Here is a 7,386-nt window from a genome sequence, read left to right on the forward strand (position 1 = left end):
AATTAAAATTATTTCTAGGATGATCAAAAGCAAATTCTACTAGCAGTGTACCCTGACTAAAAGAGGACTATTCCCATCTGAGATACATCATGAAGCCAAATAAGCAATTCTTAACTATACATTTAGATCAGCCAACATAGTTTCTAGTGCTTAAGGCCATTACTTTGAATGGGCTCGTTAATATGATGCTTCTAATACACAGCAATCTATCCTCTAAATAAAAATTAGAAGGGTTACGTAACTTTGCTATGGATCAAATTACTGAGCACATTAGGCTACAAAGTTCAAACATCAGATCTTAGTCACAGAATAACATTTATACTTCCACAAAATAAACAACTTGAACCAAACATAACAAGGGAAGACAACTTTGTATAATTTATTAATCATGTCATTTCCATTAAAAATTGTGAAAGCTACTTAGAGACTTTTAGACAACCCATAGACTACAGCACCTTAAAGTAAAAACAACATCGGGTATCACTCAGTCCACTTGGTTCAATTTGCTGACGTGAAAACTGAGGCACAGAGAGTGTAAATGCTTCATGGAAGAATAGAACCAGGAAAACCCAGTCTTCTGATCTGCTCTCCAATATTTTCATTGCACTACACTGACTCCTTTGCAACATGAACATATACACAAGGATGCAAATATACTAATGAGTCTGCAGTTTTTCAACTGGCTCTGCAGATCCCTTACCTTCAACCATGCTCTTCCTGGCTCCCTACAGTGATCTAACTAGATGGATATCAGGAAGGACTTCAGTGTATGCACCTTTTCATTCTCAATTACTGTGTGACCAGGGCTCCCAGACAACCTGTGGTTCTTCAACTGTCATCCTACATAATGGACTGTGAACGGGGAGATATGGCCCTACCTTTCCTTAAACACTACTAATCTAAGATAAAATATCCACCTCTAACAGTCACCTTAGATGTCTCCCAATCCCAACCATGCCCAGATTCTCTGACAACCAAATACAACATAAATGAGAGAAATGAAAGGACAAACATAAAATTCAGGACTATCTGATTTATACAAAAACTGTCCTGATATTTTCTAAAGAGTCTAAATGTAATACAGGCTTATCTTCAGTGTTCCCTTAAACTTAACATATATGCTGAGGGACTGGTTGGTTTTGTTTTGTTTGCATGTTTTTTTTTTTCCTTTAAAGAAAATAAACTGACCTGAGAAACCATAAAGATTTATTGTGTAATTTATTGTAATAGAAGACAGGCCATAACAGAGATTGCTGTAGGTATATACTTGCATGAAAATCACCTACTAAATTTTATCCTAAAAAACAGGACTATGGCCCTAAGAATGATGCTTATATATCTGAAAATATAATCTTTAAAAATATTCATATACTAATCCCTGCGACTGCTTAACAGCCCAGTCTTAGCATATAGTACATTGCCCAGCATAAAACGAGCAACTGGTGTTCCTAGAGGATGTTGAGCAGGAACTTCCTTGTCCTTCCAAAATTTCAACCATGGCTCAGATTTTCAAACAAAATTCCCCTCCATATTCTAAAGTGACAATGAGCCACTGAACCCTGAGACCGGAACCTCCCTGAGAGTATTCACAAAGCAAGAAGTCAAGCTATCTATGGACTCTATAAGCCATAATTTCCACATATGTATACTTTCTGAATGTGAGAATGCTTTTATATTAAAAAAAAACTCATTTAAAATTTTTATAGTAGGTTTTTGCTATTATGTATTTTCTCAGTCAACAGCTACTAAAAACACAACCACTAACATATGGGAGGGTTCCTTTTTTTAATCAAGTCAGAAATTATTCTTCATACTCCATACTGAACATAAATATGCCATTTCAGACAAACCTTATGAAGTGAATACTATTCTTAGAAACAATCATGATACCCCTTTGATCAGGAAGCTAAGCCCTGCAAGCACATTTCCTATACCGGCATCCGGCATCATTTCTCTATATCACCTGCAGTCACCTCCATATTTTACATACCTCTGCAGTTTATGCAAATAAAGCCCTTCAATGAAGTAAATTCCCTCTGATTTCCTTCAGAAAGACAAGTATCAAAAAATTAGCTTGCGGTATCCTGATAAACAGCACTCAGCTAGGTTAACACAGTCACAAATGCCAGGTAACAACGCTGCTCCAGGCTACCATGGCCCAGAGTCACAGAGCAAGGTATGGTGGCCCAGGTGACTGACTCAGGTGTTGGAGAACCATGTAGGCAACACTTGAAGAGATAAGGAAAAAAAGGCATTCTGTAAGAAAGAGGTAGGAGGGGTACCTGGGTGGCTCAGTGGGTTAGGGCCTCTGCCTTCAGCTCAGGTAATGACCCCAGGGTCCTGGGATCGAGCCCCACATCAGGCTCTCTGCTAGGCGGGGAGCCTGTTTCCCTTTCTCTCTCGGCCTACTGTGATCTCTCTCTCTGTCAAATAAATAAATAAAATATTTAAGGAAAAAAAAAACAAAAAAGAAAGAAAGAGGTAGGAATGTGATTTATTATAAAGTTTTATTATAGATTAGGAAATTGTGAACAATTGTCTCGTGGATAAGAACTTGACCATGGCAATAAAAAGTACCCACAGAGGACCAGGGGAAAAATAAAAAAGCCAAAGAGTACTACATCTGATGGAATTATATTGGCTTCACATTCTTGGGGAAGGTAAAGGGAGGAATGAGGAGGAGACAGTCAAACGTGTGTTTGAAGCTAAATGAACCACTTGTAAGAAGCCCAGAGGCACAGCGATGATGAAGACACTGAAAGGGTTAGTCCTTTATCTTAAGAAAGATAAGCCACTGAAGAGGTTAAGATGGGAAGTAGCAGCAACAATTTCTCTGTTTGGAAAGGTCTCTCTGGCTGCAGGATCCTTCGTTCAAGGCTTCCCACGTACTGTTCATGGAGTGAGTACATGGTGTCCCCCAAACAAGGAAAGCTCATGGACAGAATGCCATATACTGACAGGCCATCGTTCAAAGCTAGAAAAAGCTGCATCTTCCTGATGATGATGCTTTTCCTCTTCCACCAGTCAACAAATACTTTCTTTTCCCTTTTATTTTTAGTCTTCCTTACTCATACATATGTTTTATCTCCAGCCCCAATCTCTCCAAGTCACAACCTCACATTTCTGACTTGACTACCCAGCTATCTCAACATGAATGTTCTACCAGCACCTCAAATGCAAAAGATCTAAAATAAAATTCATTTTTTACCCCCACTCACAAACTTACTGAGTGCACATTCTTGCAATCGCCCAAGCTTAACATCTTCCCATCATTTTTAGTCATCCCTCTCTTTCCCCATCTCCAGTTGTCTAAGGTCTACCTTAGCAACATCTCTCCAATTCCAGCACCACCACCTTAGCTCAGGTCTTCACTCCCTAAGAAAATCTCCTATAACCTTTCTTTATTAATCCAATGGTTTCTTTCCTGATTCAGTTCATCCTCTGAATTATTAAATAACATATTTCATAATCCAACTCTGATTTTGAGGATTTAGCTTGCTAACCCAGTCCAAATTTTCTAGCCTAGTATTAAAAGTATTAATATAAAATTCTAGTATTACTATAAAAATATAAATATTAAAAAGTATTAATATAAAAATCTAGGCCAAACCTAATTTTCAATTTTTATACTTTATCTTCCCACTATTCCCCTTCATATATGCTCCCATGTTTTCCTGTACCTGCCCTCTCTATCTAATCTGGTATATATTGGGTTCTTAACACAAGTCGATTTCCTTCCATATCAGTTGCCTTCCCCACCCATCTCGGTTTGTAGGGAAAGATCCTATTGTTCTATATAACTGATCATCACTCAGGAAATTAGAATATTCACGGAAAAGCCTGTAACATTTAAAAAACAGACTAGGACTGAGAAAGAAGAGCGATATGATTGAGCTCCACCATCTGAAGAAGGCAGTGACAAGCAGGATGCCATACAAGCTTCAGAAAAAGCTAGAGTCATTATGCTTGGGATGATGGGTTGCTAACAGCTTATCTGAATTCTTCTAGGTGATTCATTGGTCTAATAGAACCTACAGTCTAGTGAAGAAGATGAGTACATATGGACTTGATAATGCAAGATGGTAAAATCATGCTTCAATCAAGGTACAAAATGTCTTGGAAACACAAGGGAATGACAAATTCTAAGAGGTGAAAAAAGCTTCGCAAAGAACCATGAGATCAAGGCCTGAAAGACAGGTTAGGAGAGAAAAACCAGCGAAGCAGCGGAAACAGTCTAAAGGAAGGGCAGAGATGGAAAACGCTACACATGGGTGAGGAACAGGAAAACAACTAAGGAACTCCCTAAACTATTACTATTTTGAATGTCTCTAATTATCAATTAAATAGTTTTAATGAATTTACCCTTAAGAGCTATTTGAGCCCAGCATTTTAATTAAGTGAATTCCTGAAAATATGCAGACAATTATCTGCAGGGTCGATTAGTTCTTATTAAACAGGATTTTCACAAGTCAGGTGAATCCCAAACTGCTTTGTGACTCTTAAATGCGGGGCTACCCTCCATTCACTCCCCAAAGCTTCCTCTTGGGCACTTCAGCATTCCTGCTTCAGTGTGAATGAACTGCTCTAATATCCTAGGATCCCACTGAAGGTGGCAAGCTCTTTCCAATACATTCGGCAATCAAGAGAAAATTATATCCTTTAAGGACAAATAACCCCACAATACTAAATGTAAAAATGCAAAATCAAATCACATAAATGTCTACAGTACCTACTACAAAGAACTCCAGCATTAGAAGAGACCTTAGGGAAAATCTGTATCAAGACCCAAACTGTGTCTATCAGATTCTTTCTCTCAGGAATTCAGAATCAAGCCTCAATGACTTAGTCTTTCCCTGCAAACTGAAGGACACGTAAATACTCAGGAGAGGAATCAAATTCAACCATGAACACAGGAAAGCAGGGGAAAAAAGTGGTCAGCAAAGAAAGAACAATGAAGCAAAGAAAGGTAAAGAGTAGAGACAGGGAAAGTTCCACATTTTCCAGTCCCTGGTCCCTAATATGGTCTGTCTGCATTTAGCGTCCATCGAATTCCTTTCTTTCGTTTTCCTAAAACTAGTTCAAGTTCATTTGTATTACTTGCAACAGAAGCTTAAATGAGACAATAACCAAATCCTCCATAAAGTCAATTGGTTGATTTATTACTGGCCTCCTTTTTCTATATTTTCTTTTCTCTTTCTTCGAATTTCCTTAAAAGCCATAAAAGATGGCTTTGGTATGCTATAGAGAAAATATGTGAACAAGTATCCAGGACCCTGCTGAGCCTTTTAAAAGAAAAACCAATTGTGCCCAGAAAGGAGGAAATACAGGAATATTCAAAGTAAAGCCTTGAGATATCTGTATAGCAATCACAGATGCTAACAACTAGAAAATTAAATAGCAATCTGATTACCCTCCTATCCAAATTCAATTTAATTCTGAATAAACAAGATGGGTAAGTCCAAGTACAATCAATAGGGCATTTTGTAGGAATGTAGGGCATTTCATCTGGAATGCTCCCAACCACAGAAAGGTTTGGGTGCTCTACAGTGGTATTGCTAACCCAGACACAAATTCCAAAACTGAATACCAAACCATCTTAGGGCCTGGGCTTAACTGCCCCAAAGAGCAGTTAGACATTTACCCTATGACATAACAAGCTATGTTACTTCTATTAGATGAGGGGAAGAGAAAGTAGCAGAAGCTTAATATCATGGAACTCTGTCAACATATGTGCATCTGTGTGCATGTGCCAGATATCAAGATGTTCCACAAGGTAGATCCACACCAATCAGATCTGACCACAAGTAGACCAGTTTAACATGTATAGCAAGTCAGAGGTGATAATCAGAAGTTTGAATCAATGTAGTGTAGGCAGCTCTGCAGGATTATATAAACAAAAACAATGTTACAGTATCCTGGAGTTTGAAGGGACATGGAGACTATGTCCAACTTCATCACTTTACAGAGAAGGAAGCAAATGTCTGAACCAAATCCCCACCATAATAAAGTGAGATGACAATGAGCCACTGAACGCTGGCAACAGCTGGTAACACAGGCAAGGTAAAATCAAAGAGCTGTGACCAGATAACAGACCAAAAAAGCATTATTTCCTAAAGTTCCTCTTTAATGGTTGAAATTTTATTTTTAATTTAAAAAGGATAAATGTATTACAAAAATGTAGGAAAAAATCTAAGCAACTACTCTTGGGATCTTTTCTGGATATTCTTGTTACTTGAGTTTAGCAAAATAGTAGTAAAGATTTCTGACCTAATTTGTTAACATTTTAGTTAGGATAACTAGAACAAGCACCTTAAAAAACAAAAAACTAAAAAAAACCTAAAAAACTAAAAAAAGTTGATGCAAAATGTAAATGATGCTATATGTTTGCAACCTTGGCAGATAAGCAGTTTAGGCACTGTGACAAAATTCTGTATGGCAGAGAACTTATTTTAATATTTAAAAAATTCCAGATGTTCACATAGGGCCCTAAGAAAAGTCATCAGAAATTAGACTTATATGTCAGCTGGGACCAAAATTAAAAGAATGAATGTTTAAAGGATCCAAATATAAACTTGGTGTTCAAAAATACTGGCAAGGGCCCACAGTATAATGGATTTTGGTCTTCAAGGGCTGCTTTACCACAGGTATTAGGTAAGTCAACACATCACTGAGGGGGAAAAAAAAAACAACAACAAAAACATATATTCCCCGGCAGTACAATCCACTCTTTATTGTGCAGCACAGTATTTTGTAGAAGACCACTAATAAAATGTGTAGTTAGAACTTCCTGCATTGCCCAAGAAGTATTATTAAAGATACTCCTAAAATATGAATCCATAAAAAGTAGGCTTTCTGAAAAACAGTTCTAGTCAAAAGCAAACATGAAATTGGTATCATTACTTAAATTAATAAGCTGCACATTTAATAAAGTCAAACATTTTAAAAATCTTCCGTTAATCTAAATTGACAATATTATAAGTTACATGAATCCTGAAGATTTTTTTATAGACCGACTATCTTGTAAAATCTGTTTTGCCACCAGTGCTGCAAACAGAATATGAAGTGACAGACAGAAAGTTCTGAGTATAATCTATGCTTAACAGAGTCAGTTTCCAACTAATCCATAAGTCCTAATTGCGAGCCATATCTTATGTTGACAGTTTAGTCTACTAGTGGCAAAAAAACAAAAACAAACTAAATTCCCTAATCTCAACTGAGGAATTAACGATTTTTCTTCTCCCATTCCAGCAAAAACTAAGAACTGAGAAGCTCTGATGATTAGTAAGTGAGACGCTCATCACAAATATCTAAGTTCATGCAATTTCACATGCACCTTAAACTCACGTTTGTAATTTCAAATAATTACCTTTTACAACTTTAGGGAAA

General features: G+C 37.1%; 1 protein-coding gene across 1 annotated transcript in view; it reads right to left on the reverse strand.

The window, feature by feature from the left end:
- Positions 1–7,386, reverse strand: part of MSRB3 (methionine sulfoxide reductase B3) — a gene marked incomplete at its 5' end in the record, with an annotated part of 164,809 nt that overhangs the window by 156,107 nt on the left and 1,316 nt on the right.

This window comes from Mustela nivalis (genome assembly GCF_964662115.1).
Source record: "Mustela nivalis genome assembly, chromosome: 7".
In the NCBI taxonomy this organism is placed as follows: domain Eukaryota; kingdom Metazoa; phylum Chordata; class Mammalia; order Carnivora; family Mustelidae; genus Mustela; species Mustela nivalis.